Consider the following 14,971-nt stretch of genomic DNA (forward strand, 5'->3'; position numbering starts at 1 on the left):
CAATCGACGCACCCTACCGTAGATCTCAACAGTGGTATCAGAGCCTCTGCTATAGGATTTGGATTCAGATCGTATGCATATTAAATATGTGGAGGCAATAGATGAGATCTGTTGTCAATGATAAGATTGGTTGTGTGCACGGTTGATGAGATCAACTGCACATGGGGATCAATGTGGCTATATTTTCTGTTGATTGGGATCGATGAGGTCGTGACACAATCTACCCCTACCGGTCGGTTATCCGCCATCGGGGTTAACAGTGAAACGTAAATCCGAATCAGATTCGCGATGATCGATTTCCGAAAACTCAACCCGGTAGAATGCGATTCTATGCATAACTTTATTTTGCAGGGTTTGATGTGAATAGTATGGCTCATGTGTATGTGATGCATATGTGTAAATTATACATGGCCTGCGTGTCATGTTTGTCAGCCGGCAGGAGCCAAAGTGCTGTCATTATATTGTATAACGACTTGCGTGTCGACTTGTGACTCTATGTAAAATTCATTACTAGATGTAGTAGTTGGATAATAGGGATCAGGTTGGTGGCTTGGCGTCCCGGCGTGACAAGCAAGATGGAGTTCCTAGATGGTCATCGGAGTCGGAGCCAACCAGGAAGAACATCCATGAAGGAGCCATACTATTTCACAATATGTGTTTATTTGTGATTGTTATGCTTCCTTGTTTTCTATGCATGATAGAATGGTAGAAAGATCCCTCATGAATATCAAGCGAATTGCCATCCCCGATGTTGCACCTTCGCACGTCAAGTACGTGTAGTAGTGGGCTCATAAAATTGGGGTGCTTCTAGGTGTCCTTGACTGAAGGGTTCGTGTCGGACACGGACATGCATTGCATTAGGTTGACTTGACAAGGCTATCAAAACGGTTTTGGGCCTTGTGGCAAAAGAGGTCGGGAGCCGGGGTATGAGATACCTACCCGACCGACAGGAGTCGTATAGAGATACGATTAGTAAGGAGTTGCTTACCGGATAGACATGTTGTCTAGCAGTGATGCTAAAGCTCACTAGTCGCATGTGCTAGTCGGATCCTGAATCACTGAGAGTTTGCGGAGGGATGCTGACTTCAGTGGGAGTATTTCTGTTTAAGTCTAGAATTACTCTACATAAACACATTGCCTAGTGATTGCATATTTTTCTGTTGTAGATCAATGGCACCACCTGCTCAACCCAACTTTGCATTGAAATCAATTCTGGAAAAGGATAAACTGAATGGAACAAACTTTACTACCTGGTATAGAAATTTGGGAATTGTTCTCAAGCATGATAAAAAGGAACATGTTCTAGAGGATCCGCTTCCAGAGGAACCTGCCAATAATGCTAGTACCACAACCAAGAATGCCTACCAGAAACTCGTTGATGAATCAAACGAGATCAGCTGCCTCATGCTGGCTTGTGAAGGAAATATGCCCTAGAGGCAATAATAAAGTTATTATTTATTTCCTTATAATCATGATAAATGTTTATTATTCATGCTAGAATTGTATTAACCGGAAACATAATACATGTGTGAATACATAGACAAACAAAGTGTCACTAGTATGCCTCTACTTGACTGGCTCGTTAATCAAAGATGGTTATGTTTCCTAACCATGAACAATGAGTTGTTATTTGATTAACGGGATCACATCATTGAGAGAATGATCTGATTGACATGACCCATTCCATTAGCTTAGCACCCGATCGTTTAGTATGTTGCTATTGCTTTCTTCATGACTTATACATGTTCCTATAACTATGAGATTATGCAACTCCCATTTACCGAGGAACACTTTGGGTACTACCAAATGTCACAACGTAACTGGGTGATTATAAAGGAGTACTACAGGTGTCTCCAAAGGTACATGTTGGGTTGGCGTATTTCGAGATTAGGTTTTGTCACTCCGATTGTCGGAGAGGTATCTCTGGGCCCTCTCGGTAATGCACATCACTTAAGCCTTGCAATCATTGCAACTAAATGAGTTAGTTGCGGGATGATGTATTACAGAACGAGTAAAGAGACTTGCCGGCAACGAGATTAAACTAGGTATTGGAATACCGACGATCGAATCTCGGGCAAGTAACATACCGATGACAAAGGGAACGACGTATGTTGTTATGCGGTCTGACCGATAAAGATCTTCGTAGAATATGTAGGAGCCAATATGGGCATCCAGGTCCCGCTATTGGTTATTGACTGGAGACATGTCTCGGTCATGTCTACATTGTTCTCGAACCCGTAGGGTCCGCACGCTTAAGGTTACGATGATAGTTATATTATGAGTTTATGCATTTTGATGTACCGAAGGTTGTTCGGAGTCCCAGATGTGATCACGGACATGACGAGGAGTCTCGAAATGGTCGAGACATAAAGATTGATATATTGGAAGCCTATGTTTGGATATCGGAAGTGTTCCGGGTGAAATCAGGATTTTACCGGAGTACCGGGAGGTTACCGGAACCCCCCGGGAGCTAAATAGGCCATGATGGGCCTTAGTGGAAAAGAGAAGAGGCAGCCCTACATGGGCCGTGTGCCCCTCCCCTCCCTTGGTCCGAATTGGACAAGGAGAGGGGGCCGACCCCTCTCTCTCTTTTCCCCCCTCCACAAGTCCTGTTCCAACTAGGATTGGGGGGGGGGGAATCCTACTCCCAGAGGGAGTAGGACTCTCCTGGCGCGCCCTATGTGGCCGGCCAGCCTCCCCCCTTTTGGTCCTTTATATACTGAGGCAGAGGCACCCTAGAACACACAAGTTGATCCACGTGATCTATTCCTTAGCCGTGTGCGGCGCCCCCAGCCACCATAGTCCTCAATTATATTGTAGCGGTGCTTAGGCGAAGCCCTGCAGCAGTAGCACGTCAAGATCGTCACCACGCCGTCGTGCTGACGGAACTCTTCCCCGACACTTTGCTGGATCGGAGTCCGGGGATCGTCATTGAGCTGAACGTGTGCTAGAACTCGGAGGTGCCGTAGTTTCGGTGCTTGATCGGTCGGATCGTGAAGATGTACGACTACATCAACCAAATGCTTCCGTTGCCGATCTACTAGGTATGTAGATCATACTCCCCCTCTCGTTGCTATGCATCACCATGATCTTGCGTGTGCGTAGGAATTTTTTTGAAATTACTACGAAACCCAACAGCTTGTATGGAGCCCGATTTGCAGCAGCATTTCGAAGACGTTGGGGCTTTTGATATGATCGAGAGTCTCAAGAGCATGTTTCAGGTGCAGGCTAGGACCGAAAGGTTCAACGTCTGGCGATCCTTGATGGATTGTAAGCTGAAGGAAGGTGATCCACTGAGCCCGCATGTGATCAAGATGATCGGATATGTGCAAGCTTTGGATCGGTTGGGCTTCCTGCTCTTGGATGAGCTGGCTACTAATGCAGTTCTGGGTTCTCTTCCGCCCAGCTATGGGACGTTCATCTCGAACTATCATATGCATGGCATGGATACGAAGCTCACTGAATTGCATAGGATGCTCAAAGTAGCAGAGCAGGATATTAATAAAGGCACACATCAAGTGTTGATGGTGCAGAAATCGGCTAAGTTCAAGAAGAGTTGGTCTAAGAAGAAGGGTAAGGCAAAGGGCACAGAGATGGTAACCTCCGCCGCTGCGCCGAAGTCTGGATGAGACTCAAAGACTATTTGCTATCATTGCAAGGAAACTGGTCACTGGAAGAGGAACTGTAGCAAGTGGCTTGCAGAGCATGGCAAGAAGGCCGGGATGCTGCTTCAGGCAAAGGTACACTTGTTGCATATGTTATAGACATTTACCTTGCTGACATACCTAGTAGCTCTTGGGTATTTTATACCGGATCGGTTGTTCATATTTGCAACTCGATGCAGGGGCTGGTAAGAACTAGGCGTGTGGCACAAGGGGAGATTGACATCAGGGTCGGCAACAAAGCAAGTGTTGCTGCGTTGGAGGTCGGCACGATGCAGCTCCAGCTTCCTTCTGGATTCATTTTGGAATTGAATAATTGTTATTACATTCCTGCACTTAGTCAGAACATTATTTCTGCCTCATGCTTGATGAGTCAGGGTTATGAATTCAATTTAAAGGACAATGGTTGCTCGATTTATTTGAATGGTATGTTCCACGGCTATGCACCCATTGTTGATGGGTTATTTATATTGAATCTAGAACAGGAACCGGTCTATAACGTGAATGTCAAGAGGCATAAGCCCAATGAGATAAATCCGACATACTTCTGGCATTGCCGGCTTGGACACATTAGTCTGAAACGCATGAAGAAGCTCCATGATGATGGACTCCTAACTTCGACCGACTTTGGGTCGTTCGAGACATGCGAATCATGCTTGCTCGGCAAGATGACTAAGTCTCCTTTCGCAAAGAGTTGTGAGAGGGCATCCGAGCTGTTGGAACTGATACACAGTGATGTGTGTGCACCAATGAGCACAACTGCCAGAGGTGGCTATCAGTACTTCGTGACTTTTACCGACGACTTGAGTAGATATGGATATATCTATTTGATGAGGCACAAGTCAAAGACTTTTGAAAAGTTCAAAGAGTTTCAAAACGAGGTGGAGAATCAGCTCGGCAAGACTATAAAACTTCTACGATCTGATTGTGGAGGTGAGTACATGAGCCAGGAGTTTGATGATCATCTAAAAAGCAGAGGTATAGTACCTCAGCTCACACCTCCGGGTACGCCACAGAGAAATGGTGTATCGGAACGGAGGAATCGCACCTTGTTGGACATGGTTCGATCTATGATGAGCAAGTCGGATTTACCCTTGTCATTCTGGGGATACGCTCTAGAAACTGCAGCTTTCACACTTAACAGGGTACCATCAAAATCCATAGACAAGACACCACATGAGATGTGGACCGAGAAGAGTCCTAGTTTGTCTTTTCTAAAGATTTGGGGTTGTGAAGCATTTGTCAAGAAACTTATGTCAGACAAGCTTACACCCAAGTCGGATAAATGCATATTCGTGGGGTATCCGAGGGAAACCTTGGGATATAACTTCTACAACCGGGAAGAGAACAAAGTGTTTGTTGCTGGGAACGGGGTTTTCCTTGAGAAAGAGTTTCTCAGTCGGTAGGCCAGTGGGAGGACGGTCCGACTCGAAGAAATTCAAGGACCACTCGGGGACGGCTCGGCTGGTGATGAGATCATACCGGAGTCAGTCAAGGAACCCGTAGTGGAAGCGGCACCGGAACCACGGAGGTCGGAAAGATTGCGCAGAGTGCGCGATGTATTGTTGCTAGAAAGCAATGAGCCGGCTACATATGCAGAAGCGATGGTGAGCCCAGATTCCGAGGCATGGCTGGAGGTCATGAGATCCGAGTTAAAGTCCATGGATGAGAATCAAGTTTGGGACTTGGTTGATCCGCCGCCTGGCGTAACGGCCATTGGTTGCAAATGGGTCTTTAAGAAGAAAACCGATGTGGATGGAAATGTTCAGATCCACAAAGCTCGGCTTGTCGCTAAGGGTTATGGACAAGTTTAAGGAATTGACTACGACGAGACTTACTCGCCGGTAGCGATGCTGAAGTCGGTGAGGATCGTACTAGCTATAATTGCATATTTCGATTACGAGATATGGCATATGGATGTCAAGACGGCTTTCCTTCACAGAAATTTAACTGAGGACGTGTATATGATACAGCCCGAGGGTTTTGTCGATCCGACTAGCACTAGTAAGGTATGCAAGCTCAAGAGATCCATTTATGGGTTGAGGCAAGCATCTCGGAGCTGGAACATTCGTTTTGATGAGGTCGTCACTGGTTTCGGCTTCATCAAAAGCGAAGAGGACTCTTGTTTATACAAGAAGTTAAGTGGGAGCTCGATAGTGTTTTTGATTTTGTATGTGGATGACGTACTACTGATCGGAAATGATATTTCAATGCTGAACTCGGTCAAGGAGTCATTGAATGGCAAGTTTTCGATGAAGGACCTTGGTGAGGCAATGTACATTTTAGGCATTAAGATCTATAGAGATAGATCAAGATGGCTGCTCGGCTTAAGCTAGAGCACGTACATAGATAAAGTGTTGAAGCGGTTCAACATGAGTGAGGCAAAGAAAGGGTTCTTGCCACTCTCACATGGTATAAGGCTAAGCGAGACTCAGAGTCCTTCGACATCTGATGAGCGAAGCAGGATGAGTAGGATTCCATATGCATCGGCAATCGGATCCATCACGTATGCCATGATATGTACGCGGCCCGATGTTGCTTTTGCAATAAGCCTAACAAGTAGATACCAGGCCAACCCAGGTGAGAGTCACTGGGCAGTGGTAAATACTATTTTGAAGTACCTGAAAAGGACTAAAGAGATGTTCCTAGTTTATGGAGGTGAGGAAGAGCTCGTCGTAAGGGGTTACGCCGATGCTAGTTTCCAAACCGACATAGATGATTGTCGATCACAGTCCGGATTCGTGTACGTCATGAACGGAGGAGCAGTAAGCTAGATGAGTTCCAAGCAAGATACGGTGGCCGATTCTACTACAGAAGCCGAATACATTGCGGCTTGTGAAGCTGCAAAGGAAGGTGTTTGGATCCGGAACTTTCTGGATGATCTTGGTATTTTCCCAGCCTCGGTAAAACCGTTGGACCTTTATTGTGATAATTCTGGTGCCATCGCACAAGCCAAGGAGCCGAGGAATCACCAGAAGGTCAGACACATAGATCAGAAATATCACCTGATATGAACGATCGTAAAGAGTGGTGATGTAGAGTTATGCAAAATTCACACGGATGCAAATGTTGCGGATCCATTGACTAAACCGCTTCCACAACCCAAGCATGAGGGGCACGTTAGAGCTATGGGCATTCGATGTCTATTTGATTGACTCTAGTGCAAGTGGGAGACTGTTGGAGATATGCCCTAGAGGCAATCATGTATGATGATATTTCCTATGTATTTATGAATAAAGATAGTCCTTGGACATTATCAATGATGTGTATCAGCAAGTACGTGACTTGTTTGTGGGATTATGCATTGTATGATGACTGTCCTAAAAGGTCCCTAGTCGAAAGGGCTGTGTGGACGCGCAGCAAACTAGACTGGCATATGACACGGTCGATGGCTTGGTCTCACTAGCCATGGAGCATTGGATGCTAACCGGATAATATGGACTTGGAAGGATCTGGTCGGATTCGACGTAGTCGGATCCGAGTCGAGATAAGATCTGAGTCGGACAGACCCAACTATGAGACGCAGCGATATGTCATCTGTGAGTCTCTAGTACAACATATGTTCTATGTCCTAAGACCTGAGCTGATGCATGTACTCGGGATGGTGACAGACTTGCTTTGGGCCGACCAAACGCTACTCCGTGACTGGGTAGTTACAAAGGTAGGTTTCAAGCTTGTCCAGACCCATGCTGCGAGACATGGTCGAGCAAGATGGGATTTGCCCCTCCGACCAGGAGAGATATACTCTGGGCCCCTCATGTGATCCGACCAGGATAAGCATGGCCATGCGACAAGGATTATGAGATAATCCGGTTTGTGGTCGGCATCACTGGAACGAGAAAGAGGTCGGGCTAGCACAAGGATGACAGACTCGCCTTGAGCTCGACAACATATATCGTGTGACAAAAGGAATGGAAGTGTGATGTACAGGTTCGCTAACCAGCTTCATAGTCTGCTTGGTGTTCGGCATGCTTTGCTAGAGGCCGCTACCAACCGTGCAGTTCGGAGGTGATCCGAACTGCGACCAAGCCGACTTGAATCTAAGGGGTCGCGCGCTTAAGGGAAGGAACCTACAAGGTCGGATCCGAGGACACTGGTCGGATGTGATCCGAACTGTATTCGGATTGTGGCCGAGTAGACTTATGGGCTTTAGGGTCCGTGTGAGGCCCAAGTGTTGAGCTTGCGACGGACGCCTATATATATATAGTGGAGGTGCCGCACACTCATGCGGTTGATCGCTTCGGCGTTGTCACTAGGGTTTGCATGTGTTGCGAATAGACACCTCCACTCGCCGCCGGTTGTGTGATCGGACCTAGCAGTCCGCCGCACGACGTTATTCCTGCACGCGCGGATACCGTTAGAGGCGGTGCACTTGCACCGCTCCGGCGAACCTGTACGTGGGAACCGACCACCAGCTGTACGAGGGGACGAGGAGGAGACGATCCACGCGGACGCGCTGCCCCAACTCTTCTTCCGCTGCACGGCACTGTGCATCTAGTGATGACGAACTGTGATCCATCTCCCGTAGCATGTTCTTAGTTGTTCTGCGCGTAGGAAATTTTAATTTGCAGTCGACGCACCCTACCGTAGATCCCAACACCGCCACCTATCGCCAATCTGCAACCTCGCTTCTAGGGTGCCAAAGCCCCTCTTGTGGGCCTTGTGGTAGTTCTTTCGTTCTCTCAGCCACCAATCCGAGGTTGAGTCCGTGGGTAGGGCATCTTGTACTTGGACCCGTATCGTACTTCAAGTGGTGTGCCATACCTCCCGGGCGTATTGACAGTGCATAAGAATGTGATTCGCGTTGTCCTCCTCCTGCAAGCAAGTATAACATGCCGTGGCCTCATCCTGCAGTTCATGTCGTGCTCTCCTGTCCGAAGTCCAAATTTAAAACTGTATCGCCAACCACGCAAAGATCTTGCACTTGAGAGGCGCCCAACTCCTCTAAATACACGCTGTCGTTGGAGATCTTGGCAGCCCGAAGCATAGACTGTTGTACACGGATTTAGCTGTGTATCCTCCTGAACTCGAACAGGTCCACGTGAAGCTATCCTGCGTGGCCGTGTCTCGACTCACCGAGGCCAATGCATGGCAAAGGTGCATGCACTGTATTTGAGCCATGAAGGAAGACTCGGACTGGCAGTCCTCCAACCAACGGTCATTTAGTAGTGCTTGTTGCACCGTCCGGGAGTTGATCATCCTCGTCTGTACCGCCATGTGCAACAGTGACGTGATATCTACCACTGCAAAGCCATGGATCCAACAATCTCTCCAGAACAGAACTCGAACTTCATACCTCAAATCAATACCTGCCATGCAAATTAAAACCTACATACTATGTCTGTATCTAAAACTACTCATCGTCGAAGATACCCGTCAGACCAGCGGTCTCTCTGTATGCCCACGTGGGTTCTATCGGTCTGTCTGACGTGACGAGTGCATCCGGACGTCTCCATATCCGTCCTCATATATGAGCCGAATATGAAAAGTGTCGGTCAGTCCGGACATTTGAGCGGCTATGAGAAGTCCGCTTGGATGGTAAAAACGTTTTAGATGCTCTTACAAATTAGATTTGGTCATGAAAGTTAGCGGGCACGCTCCGCAAGATATGCTTTGCTCGATATCTATCTATCTTTCCATTCCATGGCCTGCAAAATGTGGCCGTGTGTTTTGTCTCGGTGCGGCGGCGCCGCCTAACTCATCTGCGCAACCGAAATGACACAGACAACATGCATTGCATGCCAAGCAAAATGAAATCACGGTTGCACGCGCGACGTCGCGACGCAAAGCCACCGAATCTGAGATCTGGCGGTCGGAGGAAATTCAACAATCGTACCTATGCTATATGCTTTTCTCGGGGACATGTGTTGCCATCTTGTTTTATTTTTATATATATACGTGAGATGCAGGTCCTGTGGTCTCCCTTGCCCTGCGTGTCTCTTTGCCATTGGCCAATGCGTGCGTATGTACGTACGTATCATTTACTCTTCTCCAACTGAAGAACAGTCCGAGGCCCAAAGAAAGACTGCAGCGCGAATTTCAGTTGGGCAAGCCAGCAAATGGAAGGCCTTTTAAACGTGCTGGCCAGAAAAAAACGACTCCCAATATCTTCAAGATGTGATGGTGCTAAAATGCGGCTGGCGTGCTGTCCTCGATCGACGTCTGAACCTGCATTTGTTTTGCCTTCCTTGTTCGCAGCGCCGCCTTTATCTTGCCATGTTTCAAACCTCCTCGTACCGATAATCCTACGGAACACGTTTCCTTGTTCCATCACGTCCGTTAGGGCCAGCCATGCAGAGTCTGTGGCTCAAATTTCAAAAGTTGGGAGGTGAGGTGATCGATCGAGCTGCTCTTCGTTTAGGAGCTTCTCCTCTGTCACCTGCTGCGTCACTCACAACTCACACCTCGGTCATTAGTCATCGCCTACGCAAACTACCACAATTCATACGTAGTAGTATTATATTAGCTACCCCCCACATGACGAGTAGAGTGACCGATGGCAGTGGAGAAACACATGACGGGCGCATCACGTCAATATGAAACATATGTTTGTTCCGGAAGATGTCCAAAGCACGAAAGTGCCTTTCTGCTCCCGAGCTCGTTTGAGCTCGGTGAACAGTAAAATCAAATTTTTTTAAAAAAAAATCAGAAAATTCTAATTTTTTTTGAAAGAAATATTGACAAAAGTTCTAAGTGCTTGCAAAAATTCATCATGAAATCACATTCTTATAAAGCGTGGCAAAAAAAAAATTCAATGCTCCAAAATGCTTTTGAAAGTAGCTTTTTCAGAGTACTGATGTTGTTTTTTTTGCCACGCCTTCTAGAAATGTGATTTCATGACGAATTTTTGCAAGCATTTAGAACTTTTGTCAATGTTTCTTTCAAAAAAAAATTGGATTTTTTTTATTTTGTTTTGATTTTACTGTTCACCCGAGCTCATTTGACCTCGGGTGCAGAAACTCCGCGTCTCCAAAGCAAGCCTTTTCTACATAACGAATCCAAAGAAACCGATGTGTACGTATTTTATGCCAGTTGGTTGATCGAGCTTCTTTCCTCTTCGTGTCCAGTCATGCTAGCTCGGAACAAAGAAAGGTCCAGCTGTTGGGAGGGTCCGGTTGGGTGGAATTTTTTCTTCTCTCTTCTGTTCGCACAATGACCGGATAGTGACCGGCTGTCCGATAGGACGTTTGAGGGGTCTGAATGTAGATGCCCCCTAGAAAATTTATATTTTTTTATGCCAGATTTTTGATGGATTTTCTTTGTTGGCAAAGTTTTTATACGAGTGCACCAGTAGGTCAATTTTGTTCCAAAAGATTAATATGTTTTGAATTTTTTGAATTGCTTTTTATTTTCTCATATCAAGTTCTTCTACCCGAAGGTTCTCGGGGTATTTTCCCCGGCTAGCACCTCTATGCAATGGCGGACCGTAGTGGGGACAATTCCGGGCCCTGCCCCCCCCTCCTTCCAAGAGGAAAATTTACCAAAACACTTACTTATCTGTTAATTGCTCTACTAATTATCCGGCGTCTCTGATCATCCTAGCCTTTTCTAAGCCATATACACTCATTTGGCCCCTCCTAATATTTTATTCACACTCCGCCACTGCCTCTATGTACATCTAGTGATTGAGTTGGAGAGGCCCAAGAGTTCTGCTCTCGGGTGCATGTGCACTCAGATGAAGAATTACAAATAAATAAAATAATGATTTCAATTCCTTTTGTGATTGTGGATCATCCTATAATCCAATTTCATTCCATATGAGCCAATTTGAAGGACTCCTAGCTCGGCGTATAATCCAATTTCATTCCATATGAGCCCATACTGAGGCTAGGCGCGGCGGATCCCGCTGATCTGCCGCCGCCGATGCGGATCGCCTCGGCCTCGGCACCCTTCTCGGCACAGCCCGATCCCATCCAGCTGGATCGGATCGAGGCTGTGTGTGAGGCGGACGTGCGTGCGGAGGTGGGGGTGCATTGGGTTGTGCGTTTTCGAGATGGCCATGGGGATTGGATCAACGAACGTCTGCATCATTCTCCGGCATCTCGCTGGACGACGCTGCTGGATTTGGACAACGACGTCCGCGCCGGCGATTATGTAGAGATCAGCGACCAGGTGATGGTAGATTTTCATTTGCGGATTGATGTCTATGACGTGGTTGTGGATCATCGTATGCAGATGGTTGCGGATGTGGAAAACCTGATCGAGCTTCTTGATTCGTCCTCGGAGTCTGACGGAGGGGAGCACGGTCGGCGGGGGACGACTGGGTGCACGACCACCGTGACCTCCGGCGATCGAAGGCGGGCGGGGGGCCGGTTTTGGGCACTCGCTGACGCCGACGAAGACGAGGGGATGAGGAGGCTGATGCGGCGCAACCTTCTCCACCTTCGTCGACCCCTTCTGATGTGCTGTGTGAGTTCTTGTGTGCAGATTACGATGAAGATGAGGTCGCTTCCATGGTCAACAAGATCCTGCCCGTTGATGATCCGGCTAGGGTCGGGCTTCATGCGGGGGAGACCAAGGAGATGTTGCACCGGGTGGTTCACCGAAGAACAGCGACGTCGGTGATCCGGTCGTGGAAGGGTCCCCTGCCTAAGTTACGTCTACCGAACTTAATGTTATTTGATCTGATTCCACCGGAATCATGGACTAAGGTGACATGGAGAAAGAAAACTCGCCACGTAGGGCCCCGATCGGCGCCGGAGGTGGCCGCGGCTTTGTTGCCGGCGGCCACAACGATCCCGATCCGTGCCGCTCGCCAGGAGCGTTTGAATCAGCTCCTGGGCCGAGCTGTGCCGATGCCTGTTGGGTCGGTGGGTACGTTTGGGCCGGTGTCTGGTGGGTATGAGGCCCAGCCGGACGTGGCTCCAAACGCTACCGAGAGGAGGGGCGCATGCACGTCGTATTCGTCATCGCCTACTCCACCACCGCGAACTAGGGTTTATCTGCGTCGTGTGCCGCACCTGCATTCTGCCGGACCTGGCCGGGCTCGCCGCATCCCTCCCCTAGGTGCGATGGCGGGTTCCGGTGGCGCTCCTCCTCCTGGGAAGATACCGCTCCCGCCCAGCGGGGCTAGTCGGTCCTCTGGGGCGCCGCCGCTGGGCCAAGGCAATGGCCGGGGCGCGCCGCCGCCGGGCCAAGGCAATGGTCGGGGCACGCTGCCGCCGGGCCAAGGCAATGGCCGGGGCGTGCCGCCGTCGGGCCAAGGCAATGGCCGGGCCGAGGTGCCGCCGGGCCAAGGGAGTGGCAGGGGCGTGTTGCCGGCGCCGGCTTCGGCTGTCGGCCGTGCTGGTGTGCAGCCTCCCAAGGCCGCTGCGGGGCGCGGTCAGGGGGCCCAGCTGCGGCGCACTTGGCTGGCGGGGCAGCCGTGGGGAGGCCGTCGGCTCCGACTTGTAAGTGCATCTAGTGCCACCCCTAGTTGGTTTTGGAGTATTGACAACAAACCTAGTTGAGGGACTAATGTGTTTGTGAGAATTGCAGGATAACACAGGTAGAAGTCCCTCATTGATTCGGTTTTCCTACCAGAGATGACCCCTAAAAATGTATGAAGACATTGAAGTCAAAGGTGGTATGTAAAGACATTCACATTGAAGACTATGACAAGAGAAGACATCGCGTGAAGACTATAGAGCATGAAGACTTAACAGTTTCGTCGTTTTGTGTTTTTCTTTGTTGAGTCATAGGAACCACCGTACTGTTAAGTGGGGTCCAAGAGAACCAGTCAGAATGACTGAAGTGATGCTTAACCAAAATCCTATGTCTTCGAGTGAAGACTATAAGGGCAAATCTTGTCCAGAGTTGGATAAGTCAGCTTTGCTTGTAGCCCAAGTAAAGTTGTCGTGTGTGTTTGAAATCTGACCGTTGGAACACGTGTCAGTTCCTTAGTGACCCAGGGTCATTTCGAACAAATCAGGTCGGGTTGCCTAGTGGCTATAAATAGCCCACCCCCTACAACTATAAACGGTTGGCTGCTCAAAGTTACAGCACGACTTTTGTCGTTTGAGAGCAACCCACCTCGAAGCCTTTGAGAGAGAATTCCTTGAGAGGATAAAACCCTAACCACCCAGAGCCAAAGAGTGTTAGGCATCACTTAAGTCTTCCTGTCTGTGTGATCTGAAGACTTATTACACTTGAGGACTGTGAATCCTCCAGCCGGTTAGGCGTCGCGTTCCGAGCATCCAAAAGTCATTGTGGATCGCCGGTGAACGAAGTCTGTGAAGGTTTGGAAGTCTACCTTGAAGAGTTACCAGAGTGATTGGGCGAGGACTGGGTGTCCTTAGCTCAAGGGGAATAAGGTGAAGACCAGGTCTTCTGAGTTGAATCTCAACCTCCCTAACCAGATGTACAGTTGTCACAGCAACTGGAACTGGTCCAACAAATCATTGTCTTCAACGAGTCATTGGTTTCATCCTTCCCTTCCCTTTACTTAATGTTGGTCCTTGTGAAGTCATTGTACGATTGCATCACCATTTGGCTTCACTGAGTGATTACTTGTTCTGATTGGCTTCATAATATCTTCGTACCTGATCCTTACTGCCTAGCTGCTATTAGTCATTGTGCTTTCACTTCATTGAATACTTGACTATGGTTTGCCTAGTGTAGTCTACCTTCCGCTGCATGGTAATAGGTTTATTTCTATCGTTTGTCTTCGAAACTTACATGTTTTGAAGACTTTCATAAAAATCGCCTATTCACCCCCCTCTAGTCGATCACTAGCACTTTCAATTGGTATCAGAGCAAGGTACTCCCTTGTTTTGTGTGATTCGGTTTAATCACCTGGAGTTTTAGCTATGTCAACTGCAGGGGTAATTAAAGTCTCCACTGCGTGCCCCGTCTTCGATGGAACTGAATATCCCTACTGGAAGAATAAGATGCGCATGCATCTTGAAGCCATTGATGTCGACCTATGGTATGTCGTCAAGAACGGCGTTCCCAAGGCTAGAGAAGGTGTCACTGCTGCTGATATCAAGAAGTTCGTTCAACAGGACTCTACTGCCAAGAATATCATCTGTGGTCATCTGATCAAAGGACAGTATGGACGCGTGAGTGCTTTGGAAACATCTAAGCTAGTCTGGGACTGGCTCTCCAAGGTCAACGAAGGCGTCTCAACCCAGAGAGATCATAGAATCAGTGTCCTTCGCAACCTCTTCAACCGCTTCAAGAGAAATGACAATGAGAATGTCCAACTCACGTTTGATCGACTCGCTGACATCACAAATGAGCTTCAAGCCCTCGGCGCTACTGAGATCACCAAGCATGAAGTCGTCAAGACACTCCTGAGATCACTTGACAGTTCGTTTGACACCCTAGCC

General features: G+C 48.2%; 1 pseudogene; it reads left to right on the top strand.

Annotated features, from left to right (window-relative positions):
- Positions 1 to 11,525: 11,525 nt before the first annotated feature.
- On the top strand, positions 11,526 to 12,668 carry LOC147971088 (uncharacterized; annotated as a pseudogene).
- The last annotated feature ends 2,303 nt before the right edge of the window (positions 12,669 to 14,971 follow it).

This window comes from Triticum urartu, chromosome 5A (genome assembly GCF_056163025.1).
Source record: "Triticum urartu cultivar PI428250 chromosome 5A, HENAU_Tu73, whole genome shotgun sequence".
NCBI classification, from domain to species: Eukaryota; Viridiplantae; Streptophyta; class Magnoliopsida; order Poales; family Poaceae; genus Triticum; species Triticum urartu.